At 42.3% G+C, this 23,093-nt stretch overlaps 1 long non-coding RNA gene across 3 annotated transcripts in view; it reads right to left on the bottom strand.

Annotated features, from left to right (window-relative positions):
• LOC311517093 overlaps nucleotides 1-23,093 on the bottom strand; it is a 45,938-nt gene that overhangs the window by 2,169 nt on the left and 20,676 nt on the right. The window contains exons 2-4 of one of the 3 annotated variants that reach the window (XR_014710577.1): nucleotides 18,755-19,152; nucleotides 7,143-7,252; nucleotides 3,094-3,165 (exon numbers count right to left, since the gene is read on the bottom strand). This is a non-coding gene — a long non-coding RNA (uncharacterized lncRNA). Of the gene's footprint in view, nucleotides 1-3,093; nucleotides 3,166-7,142; nucleotides 7,253-7,416; nucleotides 7,541-18,754; nucleotides 19,153-23,093 lie in introns of all 3 variants that reach the window. The other 2 variants (XR_014710578.1, XR_014710579.1) reach the window with 2 other exon arrangements.

Below are 23,093 nucleotides of genomic sequence, written 5' to 3'. Positions count from 1 at the left end.
TGTTTAACTGTGTTTCATTTGGATTATTAATGTAGCTGTGCTAAGATATTAATAACATTATCTCAGTGGTGGTCCCATACCACTGAGCCACAAAGGTCAGCTACACTAGGTTTTAGAAAAAAATAGCAATGGGAAAAAATAATCCAATCTCTTTTAAAGTGACAGGTCTGAGCACTTCTACATTTTAATATTTTTTGCCATTGTTGTATGGCACAGAATTTTTTTTCCTGATCATATTTTTTCCTGATTATATTTTTTTTCCTTTTCATATTTGCTATTAACATGTTACTTTTTTGAATATCTTCTCAGGAAAGGACACTGGTTGAAATTTTTCAAATTGTCTAAGGGATTTAGACACCCAGTACATGTTCATTTTAATAGAACTCAAGCATCCAAATTCCCTTAGGTAGCTTTGAAAATCTGGGCCTATATGTATACAATTTCATACAAATACAATAGCATCAGATATGAGTGCCAGCAATGGAGTAGCAGGTTCTACAAACTTGGATAGAAATGTAAGATTCTTCTCTTGATCCACCCTGTTATTAAGGCCTCTAGCACTGCTAAAGCTGCTGAGTTAGTCCTGCTGACTCTTGCTGGCAAGTGTGGCTTGTTCACACTATTGGGATGTGAAAATGCTTGGTGATACCCTCTGTACAGTAGCAACAAGGGAGGGGAGAGAAAGATTCCACCTGAAACCCTAGGAACAACCCAGCGGCAGAAGACAATGACCTTCTTGCAATTTATGAAGCAGCAGGAAGCCCAACAAGAATGGCAGCAGGGCCAGGTTGAAGTCCAATAGCAACATATGCAATAGTTCCAGAACCAGCTGTTGCAGAGACTCATTAACCTCAGTGCACAGTCCAAACATGCCAATATGTCCCAGTCTTTCCCTAGCCAAGATGGGGCCAGAAGGTGGAAGATAACTCAGAAGTTTACCTGGTCACTTAAGTGAGTAGCTCTACTGCAGCCCATTGGGAAAAGAAGTCATGGGCTATTGACCTGGTCCTTTTCTTGCCAGGAGAGATGAAAATGATTTATTGGGTAGAGCTGGTCAGGATTTTTTTTTTCTTTGACAAGTTTTTTTGTCATCAAATGCTGATTTCTTGACATTGAAACTTTGTAGAAATTTGCACTGGAAAGGTTTGTTAGGTCCAGGACGAGAGAGAGAAAAGAGAGCAACCTCAGATCAACCAGTAGCCCAGTTGTTAGGACACTCACCTTTCTGTGTCTCTGTATAAATAATTCAATATTCACTAAGAGGTCAGCTCCAACAGAAGACAGAGAGAGAGAGAAACTGACTATAGTCTGGTGATTCGGGCCCTTGTGTGGCATGTAGAAGAAATAGGGTTGAGTTCCTAATCTTAATTAGGCAGCACAGGGACTGGAATTTGGGTGTCCTACATCCTAAGTGAGTTTCCTCATCCCCATTCTGAGGTATCACTCTATCTTGTTCTTTTATGAACAATGTTGAAAGGTCTTATTTTCATTCAGGAGCAGGACAAAAACAAATTTCAGCACCTCAAAACTTTTTATAAAGTGAAATTCTTGTTTTCCAGTCAGCCCTAGTACTGGATGTTAAGATACCATGAAGCCTGCTGCTTTGAATTGGTTGGGAGTCTTGCATGAGTAACACCAGCAAAGGTTTCAAAGTGAATCGTTCTTCTGAGGTGGGGCCATATACCTTTGCTCAGCACTTGATGGAGCTCGTGATTTGTTGATGAAACCAGAGGCACGCAAACAAGGAATAATTACACTAATCAAAAGAGCGGTATTTAGAAAATCTGTGTAACAAATACAGACCTGGGTGTTCCAGCTCTAGTTTACTATATTGATGGAGACTGTGGAACAAATGGGAAATATGGCTACAACGTGAAACTGAGCAATAGTCCACGAGATACACAAAAGAACAATATCTTAAAGAAAAGTGAATGGACTTAGAGCCAAAAGGCCTTAACCTTCTGTTCTCTTCTCCAATGTTATAAAGTGGGAAATCTTTAGCCCAACAAGCTTTCCTTGGCATCTGAGCTGTCATCTAGGATATTTTCATTCCTGATGTCTGCAAGTCATCACAAATTCACTTCTGGCTAACTGGTTTCCATGTTAATATAGCATTGGAAGAAGGAGCATGCTCTAACATTTAAAGAGCTTGGCTGGCACATACGGCAGTTGGATTGGGCATAGTCTGAGACTGGGTAGAGTATGTGACTCCATCTAAAAATGCAATGGCCTATAAAGCCTGACTATGTTTTCATTTTCAAAGGCATTTCACCCACTTGGAACAACGAATATCCTGTGTGGCTACAGACACCTAAAGATTTTCGTCTACGTAGAACTTAGTTGTGCTGGAAATGGCCCACCTTGATTATCATACATATTGTAAAGAGAGTGGTCGCTTTGGATGGACTATTACCAGCAGGAGAGAGAGTTTGGGGAGGGGGGGGGGGCGGAGGGTGAGAAAACCTGGATTTGTGCTGGAAATGGCCCAACTTCATTATCATACACATTGTAAGGAAAGTGATCACTTTAGATAAGCTATTACCAGCAGGAGAGTGGGGTGGGAGGAGGTATTGTTTCATGGTCTCTGTGTATATAATGTCTTCTGCAGTTTCCACATTATGCATCTGATGAAGTGAGCTGTAGCTCACGAAAGCTTATGCTCAAACTGGTTAGTCTCTAAGGTGCCACAAGTACTCCTTTTCTTTTTGTAGAACTTAGTGTATGTTCAGGTAGTTTACAGTAAGTTTACTATAAAAAGGCATTTACTTTTATCATTTTGGGGAGGGGTGGGTGAGAGTTTTCAAAGAACAAAAAGAGGATAAGACAAAAAAACCATAAAAAAAGCCACTTTAACCTTACATTTTCCAATATTTGCACAGAGATTTAGGCACATAATTCCTAATAAGGTCAATGGGAGTTACAGTATGTAGCTAAATCCCTATGAAATTCTCTGAAAATACAGGGCTATAATCTCCCAGTACTGGACACAAAATAGGAAAGACCCTCAAAACTGTGTATGAGAAAAATAAGAATGCAGGGATCTTAAAATACTAGGGAATTAACTTCTTTATGATATATAACATTTTCTCTTACCTCTGGTTTCATGATTCTGCATTTATGATTTGGATAAATGACAGCAGAAAATGTAGGATTATCACACAGCGCCTGTGAGAGAAGGAGATTAGTTTATGCCTAAAATGAAGACCATCTCTTGCTAGAACAGATATTTCAAATGTTTGAGGCAAGGGCCTGGCTATATGCAGATATAGGTTTGGCACGAGGGGCATCAGAAGAGTGTGTGAGATTGTTGCAGAAAGCAAGAGGAGAGCAACAAACATGCAATAAGAAGTGGGGAAATTACACTAGACATACCACAAAAGTGGCAGAGACAGACTTCCGTGCATGAACAGATGCTGAAATGGAAATGAGCTTTTCAGCAAAGGCAGATAATGCCCAGATTGTGGTAGTGTAGCTGCAAGGGCAGAAGTCCAAACGGAATCAACATCTCCACCTCATGATCCACTCACTGTGCACCTGAAGTACCCATTAAGGGGCAAAGCCCATCAGACTTTGTTTATGGGTCATCATGATAGGGTTCAAATCCAACTACAAGAGCTTCATTATTATTTCTGACTCCAACTTCTGCACTATCAGCCACTGCACTCGGGGGTGGAAGGGTAGTGCTGTTTCAGTTCAGAATGCGAACAGCTGAAAACAATTAAAATGCAAACTGAATTCACTCAATAGTATTCTCAGGGAATGGCGCAGTTCATAGTTGTAATGCAGTATGTCAGCACAAGAGAATAACATAGCATTTGAATGAGGTGAAGGGTAATACACTAGCCCCATGAAAATCAATGACAAATCTGCCATGGGCTTCCATTAAAATTCAGGAACTGCTGATACCCAGTGTTGTGCTTAGAACACTAGAGCGTATCTTGTGGTAAGACTGTTTTCTATAACTTTTCCCCCCATCTGTGATAGGCATCTTTCTCTACTTCAGGAAGGAAGCTTTGTAGGTGTGGGTGACGTGTGTGATCATATTGCAGTAATTAAGTTAAAAGATGAATAGCAGATGCCCATGTTTTTGCCTCCCCTGGCCACATTCTGCCTACGTTTTAGGTAAATTTAGTGTTTGAAAGTCTAGAGGTTGGATTGGTGACCTGTTACTTCTAGAATCTATCATTTAAAAAAAAAAAGAAAAAGAAAGAAAGAACAATTGAATCCTCATGTAAATCCCTGTAGCTCTCTTGAAGTCACTGGAGCTAGGGCATTTATACCAGCTGAGGACCTGGCCCGAAGTCTTTGGCCTTAGCATTACATGATAACGGTATAAATTAGTACTGAGGCCCAGATCCTCAAAGGATTTTAGGTGCCTCACAGTGAAAGATAGAGGCACCTAAATATCTTTGAAGATCTGGGCCTGGCTGTATTGAAGACTTTTATTTCCTGCTTGGGGATTCCTGATGTCTGCAGGTCGGTTAGGATAGTTCTCTACCCTCTTAGCTGGCAAGCAGAGGCAATTGGGAGAAGTAGGGGAGATACAAGGATTGCATGTCATTCTTGTGAGCAGACAGTTGTGGAGAAGGGTTGTGAGAAGTGAATGGAATGAGAGAGAGACGGGAGCACGAAGGCCATGGCTGGGTTCAGGGAAATAAGGAGGAGCAACAAGGAAGCCATTTCTTTCCGCAGATGTAGGGGGTACACTGGGCGAGGGAGGCCATTAAGGAGGAGTGTTACTACCAGATGAGATGGGAATTTTCCTAGTGATTAATAGTGGTAGCAGCCTTTAAAAACTTGTGGCTGCCATTTTGTTTTAGAGTGGGGACAACCCAGAAGTCTGTGCCTCACATTTGAGATACCAAAACTGCCTGGGACCATAGTTCCAATGTGAAAAGTCACAACTGCCTCCTTCATCCTTCTGAGGTAAATTCCTTGTTTGCTCTGTATGAATTTTCAGACAGCACCTTAAATCCTGAGGTTCTGTCTGTCCTGCCTAACTATAGATCCAATGACAACTTTCACATGATTAGGCATTTGCTCTGGAGTCCTTGTACAACATTTTCTCTCTACTGTAGTGCTATGCACCAGTTAGTTTCCATCCTCCACCTCAGAGTGGCTGCAGTTCACTGCTCTTTGTATCCTAGTGTATGTAGTTTGTAAAGCACTTCACCAGGGAAAGTATTCACAGTGATTTTACTCCAGCCTAATGCCACTGACTTCAGTGGATTTACTCCTTTCTTACCTTGTTGAAGTGAATCAGAATCTGACCCCAAAGCATCCCACTGAGATGAGCATTATTTCTACTAATTTTACAGAAGGATAATCAAACACAAGGAGGTTAAAGTCTAAATTGACAAAAGGACTCAGGCACCTAACTGATATTTTAGGCACCTACGTCCAACATTTAGGTACCACTGCAATCCTCAAAAGATCCACTCACCCTCCGCCTAACTCAGTAAGTGCCCAAAGTACCTGGGCACTTAAGTTTCCACTGTTAAAGTCCTTGAGGCACCTAAATTTGTTGACTGTATGTGCTCAGAGCCGGCTCACCATCTGTCTCATGCCCTAAGCCCTGTCAGGATTCACAAACTGGCACGCACCCAGGATGTGAAAGAGTTGGGTCAATCTCCCCATCCCGCCTGGTGTGGGAATTAGATCCAGGTCTCCCATATCCCAGGTGAGTGCTCTAACCACTCGGCTAAAGTTTGTAAGGGAATCACCATTTATAAGTGGAGGAGGGACCTCTACTGTTTTAGGCACCAGACTCCAGGAGGGGATTCCTGGCTATGAATCCCAAATTAAGACTGGTCTGGAAGGAGGCACCAAAATTAGGCACCCTGATCCTGGTGAGGGATGGGAGCTAGGCTACTAAATGGTCAGCTGCCTAAAATTAAGTGTTATAATGCTCAGTCCACATCCCCTTTGGGAATCTAGTCCTAAGTCACTTGCCTGAGGTTATAAAGTGATTCAGTACCATAGCAGAGAGTAGAATGTAGTAGTCCAGAATATTTTGATTCCTAAACACTGGACATATTGGACCTGATCCTGATTTCAGATGGATATAAATCAGGAATAATTCCACTGAAGTCAGTGGATTTATACAGGTGTGAAACCAGTGCAAGTGGGAAGAAAATCAGGTCTACTATGCTGCTTGGGAATGTTAGAAAACAGGGAAGACCCTCTCTTAAAAAGGAAATTCATTGGGGTGGGAGGCTGTCCCTCTACAGAAGGACAAAGCTTCATGCACTTCTGCTCACCTCACAACAGAGGATCACCCCATGGTGACTTCAGCTGCAAAACAGCAGTGCAGTATTTTGCCTCATGATTTTTGATCTTTATGGTCTTTATTTTATGTTTTGTTATATTTTTAATTGTATGTGCATCACTCTGGGCATCTTGGTGGGTGTTGCTTTATAAATGAAAGTATTATTACAGTCATAGCAGTAAAATTACAAGATGTCAAAGGAAGCAGTTCCTAAGATCGGAGTACTCATGGGGACTAAACTGCTTAAAAGTCAACACATTTCCTGACTCTGTGATTGGCAAAACTCCTTCTTTTTTTTTTTTTAAGTTTGGTGTATCACTCACTGAACTAGCTTCGCTCTGCCTGGTCTCAGTGGCATTGTTTCAGACTGTTAAATGGATGCACAGAACTAAGAAATACCCATTGTGCATGGTGGGGTGTTGGAACAGGGTGGAGGGAGGAATCTGGTCTCAATTTTATAATCATCATTGTCTATACAAGTATAACATCTGGTTTGCTGTGTAGCTTAAAGAATAGACATTCTGTGAACTGGTTTTGCAGTGAGAAATTTTTCACAATGAACGTTAAGTAGAGGTGATAAATAACTAATTCAGTGGTTTTTTTTTTTTTTTTTTGCTTCTTGAGTCTTGCTTTCAGAGTGTAACTTCCTCAAATTTGTTGTTCAAAGCTATACACTACACTATTTGGCAAATATTTGTAATGCTGTTTTGATCATGAATGTTTTCCCATAAGCATTCATCATTTGCAATTTGAGCTGTTGTGATAGGTCAGAAAAGGCACATGGCAGTGCCCGTTCTCTAATTGAAAGTGGATGTCCACATCTGTTGCAGGTGTGAATGTAAAATTTTGTTCCTGAGCATATACACATACATACCTGATATCTTCACTCTGGGCTTGATCCAATGTCCAATGAAGTTAATGGAAAGATTCCTATTGACTTCAGTTAATATTCATGCGAGCAAAACACAGTTGCTTGATTCTTTGCTGAAAGCAAGTATAAGAAGCAATATGGCCAAAGCATATTCATTAAAAAATTCCAACACAAATCATTGAAATTTTTTGTACTACTTACTGAGCTGTAAGGGTGACTTTAGCAAATATATATGAATTTACACACCATACATATGTCTGGTTATGATCTCACTTACCCCTGTTATACGTCTGTATAACTCCATCTTTTCAAAGCAAAAAGCAACTATTGTTGGGGAAAACTGGTCTTCACAGAGGGGAGAGACCTATGAATCCAGCCAAGCAGAATGTGAGCTCTTTTCTCTGTTACAGAAAAGTGATACAATTCATTGGGTTTCACTTAACTTAGCAAACTTTTCAAATAAGTCTACCACAATATTGATGAGCACAGGATGTGGTAGCTGCTTTTATGTGCTTATGAAGCTTTTATTTTCTCAAAGGTCATGCAACAATCTCCAACAAGTAAAGAATTACCTTACATTTCAGTCCCAAGAATTATTTAATAGTCGGGGCAGTACTGGCAGGAGAATGACTTCGGTAGATTTGGATTCAGTAAATTCTGACTATTATTTTTGTTGTTAGCATGAACAGAAAATAGAAAAAAAACCATCTTTGAAGATATGAACAAACACGAGCTTAACAATTAAAGTACCCTCTCACTCCAAGAACCCAGGAAATGTCCTTCTAGGTAAAAGTTAAGGAACAAAAGAGCAATAAAGGGGAAATTTGAACCGTTCCTGCTTGTGCTGTGTCTGTTGCATCGCTAAACTGAAAGATTCAAGTCACACTGCTCTACAGCAGCCACCGGTGATGAACTGTAAATGGGGTCACTCTCCCTATCTCTGCCTGTAACTGAAGCTCTGCCAGCTCATGACAAAATGAGATGTCAAAACGGTGCTTCGCATGCCCTGATTGAGGGAGTAACCCCCATGGGCAGCATGTGAACCCCCCGTTCGGGGAGGTTAGCCCCCTGCCCTACCTCTTCCTCCTGAGGACCCACCCCACTCCATCCCTTCCACCCCTCACAATCACCCGCTGGGGCCAGAGGACCCCTCCCCCACCACCCCGCAAAGCTCCCACCATGGCCAGATGAGCCCTGGCTGGCCTGTCCAAACTGCCTCGAGCCCTGGTCCACCAGCCGGCCCGCCCACGCCCTCCTAAGCCCCGGCCACCTGGAGGAGCTCTGAGCCCAGCCCCCATGGCTGTGGCAGCGAGCATTAGTGGAAGTTTGGGGAGGCTTAGCTTCCCCCAAGCCTCCATTACATGACACCCATGGTCACCCTCCACTGACCTACAGTCCCTAAGCAAAGGGTAGGGATCCCAAATCCCAGTGAAAGGAGAGAGAAGGTGGGGGACAGGTGGTCCTACTGGGTGGAGTGGGCTCTGATTAAGAGTCCTAGACACCATTTTATCTACCTCCACCCCAACTCCACTGTTTAAAGACAGCTGATTAGACTCAATTAAGAGTCTTTGGTTTAAGTGATCAGTAGAGCTGAAATTGCTGATAATCGGGTTGAGCTGCTGAGCTTTAGACATGCTGTGGGACAATGCTGCAGTAAAAGAAAGTACATAGCCTGCATTAGCAGTGAGGTTACCACACACTGAAATCACTGAGCACTGGGTTAAGTGGTAGGACCTGAGGATGTGGCATTGCAGAGAGTGGCAGGTGGCAGAAGAGAAGCAGAGCAGCGCCAGGGCAAACGACAGTGCTGGCAAAAATGGTGGCCACAGCAGCCAGCGGGCCAGTAGAGTGAACGACTGCAATTGTGAGTCAGTGGCAGAGGTGTCAGCAGCAGCTGAGGCATTGCTTGATATCCCTACAGACCCTGAGAGTGGGAGGTGAACCCACATCTACAGACCTCTGGACTCTGGCTCTTTGCAGACCAAGGACAGTCAACTGTGAGCGGGGTGCAATGGAGGGAGAGGAGAGTGGTGTGCTAAAAGGAGATTCATTCACTGGCCACCGAGGCAAAGGACAATGCCCAATGCACTGTGGGCTCGGATTGGCTTACGATTGCTTGTTTTTGAATGTGGTTTGGGTTTTTTTCCTAAACTAATGCTTGGTTCCCTTTCCATTTTAATAAAAGTTCCCATTTGTTATACACAGACTCAGTGCTTGTGAGAGGGGAAGTATTGCTTCTTAGAGGCGCCTAGGTATGGTGTTAACTGGATGGGGGCTCAAGCTGGTTCTGTTTTGCATTGTTAAGAGGAACCCCTAGATTTGAACCCGGGCCTTGTTGCTGCTGATTCCCACCTGGCAGAAGGGTTACAAAAGTGTCTTTTCACTTAACAAAGGTGGCTTTTGGGGCTAGCAAGGCTACTGAGGAGGAGTGGGACTGCCAACGTGAGATAGGAATTTTCCCAGTGATTCATAGTGTAGCAGCCTCTGAAACTCAGGGCAGTCATTTTTGTAGCAAAATGGTGGGGGGAGGAGGGTATATGGTTTAGCTTTTAGATACCAGAACTTCCCACAACCCCCCTCCCTCCAATTGTCTGCTCACAAGAATGACATGAAATCCCTTTTTCTCCCAGTTGCCTCTGCTCACCAGCTGAGTGGGGAGAGAAGTGTCCTTACTGACCTGGAGACATCAGAAATCCCCCAAATAGGAAGTAAGTCTGCAATATGCCCAGACCCAGATCCTCAAAGATATTTAGGTGCCTAACTCCCATTTCTCCTTCTGATTGCACAGCAGCTCAAAGGGGCAAGAGGACAGTGGAATTTTGCAGGGGTAGGAGGAGGGAATGAAGGGAAGACCAATGACAACTTGAGCCAATCTCTGCGTGTACCAAGAGTTGTATTTGTCAGAAACTATCAGTCTGCCCCTTGCAGCGCTCTACAAGCTGTTGAATGTGTCGTGCCACGACGTGATAGAGCAGCAACATAATATTGATATATCCCAAAATCATACCCAGGCATTTTTATGAACACACAATGAAAAATTACATTTAAATCTGACCTTGAAAATCAGCTGCTTTAAAAATAAAAATTCCTCTCATAAAAAGCATGCTATGTTTTTATTGCACTTAGTCCAAAGGACCATTTAGTCCAAAGGAGCCTTCCTTCCTTCCTTTTATCTCTCTTTATCTCTCTCTCTCTCTCTCTCACACACACACACACACACACACTTTTTAAAAAACAACTCCCCTGTTTTGACCTTCATTTGCTCTTCACAGCTGAAATAAATGGTTAATCTCTCAAGGGAGCATGCATGCTATTTGTTATTGATTTTATAGCTCAATAACAGAGCAGTGCTGTGAACAGGTTGGTATCAGATTAGGAAACAACCACTTAGAAGGAGACACCAGCTGTGCACTTGTGATAAATTACATTTTTTCCTATGAATTTTATACCTAGTTATAGCTAGTTTACAGGATTTGGCACCATATGGGCTGCCTGCTGGTGAGGTAACATTCACAAAAAATCCTTCCATGGTTAAGGAAGCAACCCCTTTTTGGAGGCATTTTTTGGAATAGTGTATCATAATCAAAGCTTTGGGATTCATGAAAGGTTTGGCACCCATCACTGTTTTCTGGATTTACCACAGACATGAGGTTGTATAAAACAGGATCCACAAATGGCAAATGTGATAAAATTAATATGCAGAGAACTTGGAACCAATGTGTCCTAAAAACAGGGATTTTACAAAATATATATAAATAAATGGTTTGATTGGTTTTGGAGCTGTGGAAAGGAAAAATCTCTGCAGTTGCATACCGGGAAAGAGAAACTCAAATGAAATATCGAATTGCTTTCCACAAATCACTCATGCAGTACAGTGGTTGCCATTACAACCTTTACAATTGTCATTTGTAAGTAATAAAAATTATCAGAGTATTTGCAGAATACAGGAATAATGTTAATTAGACAAACGATAAAATGGTAAATATTTCAATGGCAATCACTGCGTCTGAGCAGAGTAGGCAGCTCGCAAAAGTAGTTTGCAAAGTACAGTATATTCAGAGCTTTCCACTTGATTCCAATTCTTTCACAGCAAGCCATACTTTGGGAGATTATATAGGTAGGTAGATAGACAGATATAGATATAATGTATTTGGCCCTAATTAGCCTTCATTTAGACTACAATTCAGCCATATTGTAAGCATGTGAGGAGATAACTCTCTAAGACAGTAGGACTAGTCACATGCTTCAAGTTAGGCACATGCTTAACTTGTTTGCTAAAATGGCACTATATACTAGATATACCCAGTATAACAAATCAGTGGGGCTTACTTTTCTAACTTATACTGCTGTAAATTAAGAGTAACTCCCTGGAAGGAAGTAGAGCAGTGCTAGTGTAAAACCAGCGTGGGATCAGAACCAGACCCACAGACTTCAATGGTGGAACATCAGAGGATGTAATGACAGGTTTCAGAGTAGCAGCTGTGTTAGTCTGTATTCGCAAAAAGAAAAGGAGTACTAGTGGCACCTTAGAGACTAACAAATTTATTTGAGCATAAGCTTTTGTGAGCTACAGCTCACTTCATCGGATGCACTCCGATGAAGTGAGCTGTAGCTCACGAAAGCTTATGCTCAAATAAATTCATTAGTCTCGAAGGTGCCACAAGTACTCCTTTTCTTTTAGAGGATGTAATGTTAGCCCCAGTGAAGTCAATGGTAAAATGACTATTGACTTCAGTAGGTCCAGGATTTCACCCTTAGCTCTTACATTAGCTTAAACAAGAGCAGAATTTAGTTATTTCAATCTGTTGGATAATGTGTCCAATACTAATTTTGCTAATCAGGCAAAACTGCCGTTGATTTAAAGGCAATTGTATGGATTTCAGAACCACTTCGTGGGCCATAAACATGTAGCTTTGGGGCTGAATATTAGATTTTCACAAGCATAAGGAAAAACAAATTTGTCCTACTAGAGCCACCATTCAAAAGCCAAAAGTTATCAGTAAAGATGGATGAATAATTAAAAAATAATTGAATAGCTTATTCAAAAATGTGAAATTCATCAAATAAGTTATTTGAGTAACATGGCCATGTGAGTTATTCACCCAACTCAGAAAATAACAAAATTTGTTTAATAATGAATATCAAAAATATAATTACATTAATCAGTTTTGGTTTGTTGTATTCTATCTGTACTGTATTCAACAGAATACTAGGATAGCCTGTATCTACTACAAATCTTATTCTAAAGTAGAATGTATAGGATATTTCTTTATAATAGAACAGGGGTTGGCAACCTTAGGCACACGGACCATCAGGGTAGTCCACTGGCGGGCCATGGGACATTTTGTTTATGTTGACTGTCCACAGGCACGACCCCCCGCAGCTCCCAATGGGCGCGGTTCACCATTCCCGGCCAATGAGTACTGCGGGAAGTAGTACGGTTCCTCATCCCAGTCTCTTTGCCCAGTCAGTCCTAGTCTCTCCCTTCGAGCTTCTGATCGGAGTCCTAGTCCTCCACATCACATATATATCACTTCTCTCTGTTAGGTATATGTTTGATCACTTTTCTTGCAGGTCAGGTATGTGTTATAATTGATAACTGATTTTAAAATATCAGATATCCATTTTGGTACTCTACACAGAGACATTACTCATTGAGAAGTCTAAGGTATTTGAGATTGCATGTTTCAGAAGTGCAGACTTTGTTTTTCAATTTTATTGTGTTTCAACAACCATCAGCATATTTCTGTAAATTGGGCGGGGGGTGGGAGGGGAAGGTTTTCATCAAAGGCACAGTAACCTTTGCAACAGCCACCAGTGCTGTTTGGCTAAAATTTTCTGGTAGTAGTCTGCCAGTTCCTCCCACTGTTCTGTTCTGAGACCTTGAAGGTCACATCATTTAGGACCCTTTTCTACCAAATACTGAGCACCTGCAAAGTGCTGAGTGACCTGGAGTGCTAACGCTGCCAGTGGGCATGGTGGTGCTTAGCTACCCACAGGATTGAGGGCTTGTTGATGTTGCCACTGCGGATTTCAAACAGTGTAAAGGATGGAAAACTTTAAGTCAATTTTGTTTCAGCTCTAGGTTTATTTTGTCATTTACTATAAAGCACCACTGAGACACTTTCCTGAATATATTGATTTCATCCAAAACATTTTATACATATGAAAAAGCCAAGATAGGTAGCAACAGAACAGTTCGGCCATAGCAAAGATTGGGTGTCTACCAAAACAGTCATTTTAGAAACAAAGTTTGCAATATAAATAGTCAAGTTAAGTTGATAGAATGTCAGCGCTTCCAGCTACTGCTTCTTAACACCTCTCTATCCCCCCCTCAACTGCAAAAAATAAATAAAAGGGCATTAATTTACAGAGACAGAAAAGATAGACCTTGATCCTGCAAGTCCTTCCCTGAACAGAGCAAATTGCAAAAGGATGTTGTACTGTGGAATAACTTGCCACAATATTTCATTGCGTCCAAGAGAGTAGGAGGATTCAGAAAAAGATTGGATATTGATGTGGATAATAAGACTATCTGGAGCTATATTTGTAAATACATTTTTATTAAAACTTTGTTTTGTAGGAATGTAAAGACTTCTATTTTAAGTCATAATCTAGTTAAAAATGAGGAATAGATGGAAACATTTTCTGGGACTGTTGCATAACAGCCCACTGCCAGGCTTCTTCTGACTTCTTTGGAAACAGCTGGTGTTGCCCAATGACAGGATACTGGACAAGATGGGCAGCCAGAATTGAGCCAATAGAGCAATTACTATGTTTCCAACAGTAGTCATTACTGGATATTTTTGGCTTGACTTGAGATTGATATTTTATGCATGTATTCAATAAAAACCTAGAAATTTCTTTCTGCATCTAACCATTTGATCAAAATGTGTTGAAACAACAGGAATACTGAGCCATAAGTAATATGGGTCAGATTCAGTCAGTCTTACTCAGGTTGAAAAGTACCTTATTCTACAGGTAGCCCCACTATAATCAATTGGACTACTATGAAGGATCAGGACCTTACTTCACAGAACTTACTTGTCCCCTTAACTTTGTTCATGTCAGTTGTCCCATTGAACTCAGCAGGATTACTCACATGTATAAAAGTAGGACCTGGGCCTTAGGTATGACTTAATTTGAGTAAGGGTGGTAGCATCTAGCTCTGTGATAGCAATCCCTAACTAAATACAAACCATTTATCCTACAAAATGGTGTTCTAATGGAGTTTGTATCTCTCTCTGTATGTTATGGAATATATATGGGGAGGATTCAGTGGGTGCATTCTGCAGTCATTCTTGCATTACACTTTTGTAAAGAAGAAAATAGTTCCCAATAACAAAAGTGAAGTAATTAAGGGAGTCAGGGAGGGGCATCTGTTGATTAACTCCAGAGTGTCCCTGGGGTATTCATTTGTCATGGGACTCATTCCTGGCTAAACTGATGGGGAAGTAGTTTAAGTTCTTTTTTGTTTTGTAAAGTGAGCTTGTCACAATAAAGGAACAAGAGGTTTTCAATTTAAAAGACTAAAATAACCCTTTGGAGAATCCATTTTTGGTTTTTTTTCACTTCTTCTGAAAAAAAGCCTTCAGAATAATATAGAAAATCATTAATAATGATATAATAATGCACTACTTTGCTATTACTGAGTGCCTTACATCCAAAGATCTCAAATAGCTTTTAAAATCTTAAACTCATCACAACCCTGGGAGTCAGGCACATATTATTACTGGAGGAGTATGATGAATTCTGAGAGATTCAACCCCCTCCCCAAAGTAAGCTTTTCACATTTTAATTTTAATTTTCAAAAACATCCCAAATGAATGACATTTGGTGGATTTCTGCTCAAGTGAAGAATCCTTTTTCACTGAAAACTGCTCTGACTAGGAGAGCTGGTTGGAAAATGTTGACTCATTGAAGTGCAGCATTTCACTGAATCTACTGCAGGTTTGACAATATTTTTATCAAAACACAGATAGGTTTCCAAAGGTGTTCCTGCAGCAGGGAACCTGCCATCCTCAAGAGCCCCCAGCTAGAGCTAGATCTCATTGCTAGGCTCCCCACTCGAGCTGGAGTTCTCAGGGCTTCCAGGCTCTGTGCTGAAGTACTGGGAGCCTGGATGTCCTTAAGACCAGCTCCCAAGGACTGGAGCTCAGTGGCAATCTGAGGCTCTGGACTCTCAGGCCAACTGGCTCTCTGAGTTGTCCTACTCCTAAGTGAGCAGTCTGCTGGCCTGGGAAGCTGGAAGCTCTGGGGTCCCTTGCCCTGGGCTTGCATAAAGGCTGCAGACCCTGCAAAGCCTGTTGGAGGACTTCAAGGCTCCCAGCCCTCCAACAGGAGAATGAGGGAGGATTTGATAGCTGTTTTCAACTACCTGGAAGGGGGTTCCAAAGAGGATGGATCTAGACTGTGGTAGCAGATGACAGAACAAGGAGTAATGGTCTCAAGTTGCAGTGGGAGAGGTTTAGGTTGGATATTAGGAAAAACATTTTCACTAGGAGGGTGGTGAAGCACTGGAATGGGTTACCTAGAGAGGTAGTGGAATCTCCTTCCTTAGAAGTTTTAAAGGTCAAGCTTGACAAAGCCTTGGCTGGGATGATTTAGTTGTAGATTGGTCCTGCTTTGAGCAGGGGGTTGGACTAGATGACCTCCTGAGGTTCATTCCAACCCTGATATTCTATGATTCTATGAACAGGGACCCTGGAAGCTAATACAGCCAATAGGTGGGTTACCAGAATCCCTGCCCTGAAGACTGAGTACAATTAGCAGCTGTGAAACAGGCAATGTCAATTTCACATATTTTGTTTTGGGAACGCCATATTTCAGCCTTTCCAAAACAAAATTTCCAGTTTGCTGAGAAATTTCAGTAAATTTGCTTTTGTTCCACAATGGAAGGTCAGCAGATCTCAAAATACCCAAACTTTTGGCAATCCAGAACCTCTGAGTTTCATCCAGCTCTACCTATCTGTGAGGGGAAATTTTAAAACTTGACATTTTTTCTTAGACAAAGAAGGATGCCTCAAAAACAAGTAAAATGTTGCATGGTTTTGATGGGAAATAGAAATTTCACTTATTAATCAGCTTTCTGGACATCCCAACCATCAGTTTGTACCAATGACTTTCCATTCCAGTGATGATTGACAGAGACAGATAGTTTAATCCCAAGGCAAAAAGCTTTTCTCACAGAGAGGTGTCTGATTGGACAAGTTTAGTAGGAAAGCCTCCAAAAGTTCTTTCCCTAGACAAAGAACTTGAAGAAATCTAAATTCATGTCAACTAAAGAATATCAAGAAAATCTGGGAAAGAGAGGAACAGAAAATAACTTGCTCTTGAGTGGGAGAATCATACATAATACACTGTCCTCTTGGGGCTAAAAAAATAAAAGAAAGAGGCAGGAGCACTATGTACATAGATTTGGTATATACCTTTAGAGAGGCAGTGTAGCTGAGTGGATGACTCATAGGTCTGACATTTTAGAGAACTGTATTTTATATCCAGCTCTACCTTATGTAGCCTTGTGCAACCTCTTAGTTGACTTTGTTATAAAATAGGAGGAATGATACTTAACTGCAAGGGATATGAAATGTATAAAAGCATACATCGTAGTCAGTAGGTGTGAAACCTGAATTCCTTGTCTCCTGGGTTCCAGCTGAGGGTATCTTACATTTAACTAAAGGGCATGGGAGGCAGGTATAATAGGCATGGGGAGGCTAAGCTGTGGTAGCCCTGCCTGAGCTGCTCCTCTTCCCCTCCCTGCTCCACCCCTTCCCTGAGGCCCCCACCGCCCACTGCAGCTGCTGCCTGGTGAGTCCCTCCTCTCCTCCTCCATTCCATACCCCTTCTGTGGAGATCCCTGCTGCTCGTTGCATCCCTCCTCAATTTCCTGTAGCCCCGTGGGCTAGCTTGCCTTTATTATATTCACTGCTTTGCATCATATTCAGCAATAATGCAAGAAACCTACAGGCCTGTATCCTGTAAGACATTAGTTTCAGCAAGTTAGCATAAGGCTTGAGGCTTATGAACTTTGCACATTTAAACGGACCAACGGGGAACCCCAAGTATTTGGGAAGCTGAAAATAGAGTTTAAGGCGAAGTTCTGACCACAGGTACATAAGTCAACCACAGAAGTATCCTGGCAACAAACTGACGTACACAGCCGGTACATGAGATACATCTAAGATAGCTCGCTTGCTTGCCTATATATCTTTTCTTATAAGTTTCTTATTTTCTTATAGGTTTGGTTATTTGTTTTATTATAATAGGTTTATATTAAAGTATATTTTGGTTGTTACACAAGGAACCTACAGGCCACATCCGGCATGTTGAGCTAAGGCAAACTTAGCGTACATATGTTTGGGACCTTTCACCTAGATAGATGGTGACTAGCTAAAGCATAAGGTCCATATATGGCTAAGACCTTTAACACAGAGGATGCGTTGAAGAAGATTGGCATAGGGGGCTTCCTCAGGTCATACCATTTTAAACTTAACAGGTACAACACAACTTGGAAAGAACCAAAATAACTGGTCAGGACAGAAATAACAAATGTGATACCCAACCATAAAAGGCCTTGGTAATGAATTGATGTATATGATAATAAGTTGAGATCATGGATATACTAACCTATAGGAAAAAGACACCCAAACATCAGTAAGGTGAGGGATTACAAATAAGGAAAAGGGGGGAAATCCCCTACTGAATATGCATCAGACATAACAGTGTTAGCGTAACATATTATAAAAGTGGCATCCCAGCCTAGGGGCAGTAGGAGAGAGATGTAGTCCTTGGGAAGTGCCAGAATGATGGGCACTAGTGATGATGGGGAACGTGATGGTGATGAGGAAGATGATGGTTTACTGAGTTGGGGTGTTTGTGACTATGCTAAACGTATTAATAAACTATATTTATAAAGATAAAAGAGTTCCTATAGTGTGAGTGTTGCAACTGTGCACATCGGTGTTCCCAACTACATAATAATTTAAATACTGGGCCTGATCTTGGGACAAGAACCTGTCAATCCTCAAGGTGATAACTGGGGATTCTTAAGTAATCAATATAATGAATACATAATCTACAGATCAGACAACACCCCCCCCCCAGCACACACACACACCCTTGCAAGGGAGGGGATGGAGGAGAGGAGGGACATGAGGCATGATGGGCAAGGGGGCCTCGCCGTGGGGGGGGGAGAACACAGGAGGGAAGCGGCGAGCACTGGTGAAGGAAGCCAAGAGGGGAGGGGGCAGGGCCTGGGGCAGAGCAGGGGTGAAGTGTGGGCGGGGCTGCAGGCAGAAGAGGTGGGCAGGGAACTAGTCTCCCGCAGGGGAAGCTTCATCCACCACCCATGCTCAAGGGTCTTCTGATGTCTCACTTTTCCGTAGAACAGACAATGCTGATTCAACTGAAAAGGGGAATGTTCCACAAAATCCAGTATATTTGAAAGTTCTGTTGTGGAGAGCTTGCTAGTCATATGGTACTCTGCTTCCACGTGAGAGTAACAGGTGGGAGGGAGTACTGAAGTGGAGAGCAAAAGCAGAGAGTGTGATTAACTGCTGTCAGAAGGACAAAACACTCATCACGTTGAATGCAGCTAAAAATACATAAACACCTACCTGCCAATATTCTTCAGATTGGGAGAAACTGTTGCAGTTGCCACAGGAACACTGTGCAGTGGCAAATGGGAAGAAAAGTGGTCTTTGTGAATGCAAATGGAGAGGTGGTGTCAGGAAAATAATATCCTCACCAGTATGTGGCCCATACGGTAAGGAAGTTTGGGAATACTGGAGCTGACAAGCAAGTGGAGCTGGGTGGAAATGGTCAGTTACAGGGAGAGCAGCCAGGTGCTCGCTATGGGGAATATTCTTCCCAGGAGCTTGGAGCAGGCAGGTCTGGACACATCAAAGGCATAATGAAAAATGAGTCTAGCCTAGTGAACGTGTTCTATCAGATGCCTCTCATGAAGATAAGTTTTTGCTTCCAGATCCATCGACCTCACAACCGTCAGCCATCTCTGGAAATGAGCACAAATTGGCATTTCATAGATCTTTAATGCGGAAGAAATGTATTTCTTGGTCATGAACTGTTTTCATACTAAAGCCCTAACTGTGCAGTGAGCTCTGCACAGATGCTCTACCAGGCTCCCCCCCTACAGTCTCAGAGCTTGTTGCCAGATAAGGTTGGACACTCTGTTGCCATTTCTGTGAAAATGTTCTTGTTGGTTTCAAATAATTCTGCTTATTTTACCCATTTTACAGAGGGGGTAAAAAAGAGGCATAAAACAGTCCTTAGATTATAAGGGCCACAGCCTCAGCTGCTGTAAATCAACATGGCTCCAGTGGCTTCAATGGAGATATGTGGATTTATACCAACTGAAGATCTAGGGATGCTGTGTGGACAGCCATTCAGAAACAATAATATACACGATTTCCCAAGGCCATGTGGGGCCCAATCCTGAAGACCTCAGTCATGGGAAAACTAAAATCAATTGGGAATTCTGCCTGAATGAGGGCTTCTGGTTAAGGTCCACAATGAGTCACACTGAACTGAAAAGTTCCAACCCCCCTTTCTAATCAGAGGAATACAGTACCAGCGTATATGCACATTTTAAAGGTAAAAAATTCTGCCATGGTTAAATTATTAAAAAATAAAGAAATGTGCAGAAATCTGTTGGCACTAGAGGAAACAAGTTGGGCCATATCGGACAGAGATTAAGACTACAAACACAACATCATTTAGGATATTGAATATATAAAACAGAGCCTGGGTGGATTTTGTGTGGTCAATTCCCTGGAACCAGAAAATAATTAATGAACTACAGTGGGTTGTTTTCTCCCTTAAACATCCTTTACTGTGTGTAGGAAGCTTAATCACATTGTTTAACTTTGTTTCTTGAGGCACAAAGTTTTCATTGACATGCAAATTGAGAGAGACTGTGGAAGAATCATCCTGAAGGTGGTAATTAGAAGTTTAAATGCTTGTTTTTAATGTATGAGGCTTATAAGATATGTTTTTCCCCCACAGATAACTGTTTCCTAAGGGCTACCATATGACCAAGAGTTATGCAGCAGATGCTCTAAAATAGGATACAGCAACCTTTTTAAGCCTGAAGAGACCCATGATAGTTGTGTCAGCTAAGCCCCATTGGATTTCTGTACGTAAGCAGTTGGATACAGGAAATTGTTGTCTGCTAAGTGGTCCACTAGGCTTTTATTTAGGTGTGAATGTACTCAGCTAGGCTGTACTCTTTGAAACTGGAACAATATATAATTCCTGGTTCAGCTAGGACAGCACAAGGGTGATATGATCCTTTTACAATTGGAAGGAAACAATGAGAATGCAGAGTATAGATTGGAACAGAACTTTGCCCCTATCTGTATAAACAAAAGAAAATGGAAGGCAAATGTGATATGAAAATCATGCATAAAAAGGTTTAGGAACCATGTGGTTCTTTTTACCTTCCCCCACCCCCGCGCACACGCACACACATACAATTCAGAGCAATTCAATTTGTAACCTTAAAAATAATAAAATTACACCCAATGAAACCAAATTTCTCATTTTAACTTTGAAGCTTAATTTGGGTGATGGGGAATGATTTGAAAAACTTAGAACAAATTCAGTGCTATCAATACTGAAACAGCAGACAAGCCTAATCTAATAAAATAGGGAAATCACCAGTTCCAGGAATTAAAAGGATATGACTCATGATATGAGTATGGGTATGAAGATGCAGCTAAACCATTGCCATGTTACTCTTGGTGTGATTAACATCTGTACTAAGTCTCTGAGTGTGCTTTAAACTAGAGGTTTCTAGAAACCTGAACAGACTTGGACTAAGATGGCTGCTCATGCAGTTTGCGAAATACATGGTACCTTCTCTCTAGCCAGTCTATTTCCTAATTTCTTCCAAAGCACCATACAGGAATAGCACTACAACTGGTACAGGAATTCAGCATGAGGGGGTCCCAATCCTTCACTCCCATTGACTTCAGTGGAAGTTTTACCTGAGTAGGACAATCAATATCAGCATATGTTATGTTACGGGCAATTCCACAATTCAGATGCATGATTCTATTTTTTATAAGGACCAAACCCTGAGATCTTTATTCAGTCCATGCTCAGGGGAAGAACCTCCCTCTGGAGTTTGCCTTAGATTTTAATAAGGGCAGACTGTGTGTTAAGACACAGACCTGTGTAACGGGTACTGCAGCTATCTCCTGCCCCAAGAGCACACTAGCAAAGAAATCATGACTTTCTTCTTCTGGGGGGAAGTAATCTGCTACAGCCTTTTTCCCAGGGACATACTGCTTCCCTGCTGGGCAACTGTTATGGGGTAGGCTGGCAGAGACTTTGGTCCCCATCCACTCTAACCCCTTCCTGCTCAAAGGTGAGGGAGGGAAATAGTAGCAAATAGCTCCTGGTTACTCCCCATGTCTGGGCCACAGGGACAATGGGGTAGGGAATTTTACTACCATTTATATCTCTGCATGGCCATTTTAGGCCCAATAAACCATTGGCTCAGGAGAACTTTGATGGCGATTTTAGAGCCAGCCATGATCTTGCCCTAAATTAGGGTCTCAGGATTTCTCCAAAAGAATCAACATTATTTTTAACCTATTTTTCCGGGGGGGGTGGGGGGGGGATTTCTTTTTCTTCAACTAAAAGATATCTCCTCCTAACGCCAGATCTATATTTTTAAAACATACATATATATATGAGCCACATGGATCGTTGCTGTTTCCATCTTAGAAACAGCAAGATCAATGAGATCTCAGATTAAATTTGAATTAAAAAGCTGAGTGGATCAGTAATTCAAGCTGCAAAGCCAACTTCACATCCAGAACAGTGTCAAAAGAAAAGCTGAGTTTGTCTATCACAGGATCTTGAAAGTGAATGAAGAAGCACTGAATAGACTATTCCTCAATACACTATGCACTTCCGCCTCCTGTAGACCAAACCCCTCATACCCAGCCCCACCCCAAAGCCTGCACCCCAGCCGGAGTCCTCACCACCCCCACACACACTTCAACCCCTGCCTCCAGCCCTGAGCCCTCTCCCGCAACTTGAAACCCTCATTTCTGGCCCCACCCGGAGCCTGCACCCCCAGCCCAGAACCCAGACCACTCCCTCAGCCCAGAGCCCTCTCCCACACCCAAAACCCCTCATCCCTGGCCTCACCCCAGAGCCTGCACCCCCAGCTGGAGCCCTCACCTCGTTCTTGCACCCCTGCCCCAGCCCGGTGAAAGTGAGTGAGGGTGGGGGAGAGTGAGCGACGGAGGGAGGGGGGATGGAGAGAGCAGGGGTGGGGCCTCAGAGAAGGGACAAGGCAGGAGGCAGGGCAGGGGTGTTTGGTTTTGTGTGATTAGAAAATTGGCAACCCTAAACTGAGAGCTAAGCTGCAGTCATTTGCACTTAGGGGCAGATTCTACCACTCTGACATTGAGTAACATCTTACTGCATGGGCAGTATCATTAATGCTAGCTGCTTCCAGTGAGCTAGACTGTGCCTGTACATGGCCTAGCTGCAGCTTTTGCCAGATGTGGAAGGGTAGAGAGGTTCTGCATGCTCTCTGCTTTCCCCCACCCAGCCCTAGGTGGGCTGGGAATGGGTGGAGCCTTGGTTCCACACACCCCTCTCTCCTCAACATGCCAGCCCACAAACTTGAGCTAACGCAGAGGAGGAAGTAATTTGCTGCTTGTAGGGACCAGCAGCCAATTCTTCTCCCTTGAAGCAAGAGGAAAGCAGAGGTGAATTGTGCCTCTCTGAAGCATGACTTTCTACCTGCACTGCTCCAGGGATAACACATTAGTGTATTGCCCTTCACACAAGGCTTGTGGAAAAGCCTCAATCTAGTCTGTACTCACAAGCTAGTTCTCAACTAACACCATCTTACAGGGTTTTTTTTTCTACAAGTACACAGGAGCCCTCTTACAACTCCTTCTGACTTTACAA

The sequence above is a fragment of the Lepidochelys olivacea genome (assembly GCF_965140295.1).
Source record: "Lepidochelys olivacea isolate rLepOli2 genome assembly, chromosome: 2".
Classification (NCBI taxonomy): domain Eukaryota; kingdom Metazoa; phylum Chordata; order Testudines; family Cheloniidae; genus Lepidochelys; species Lepidochelys olivacea.
Note: the sequence above shows the minus strand (reverse complement) of the source record. Positions and strands in the feature narration are given on the sequence as shown.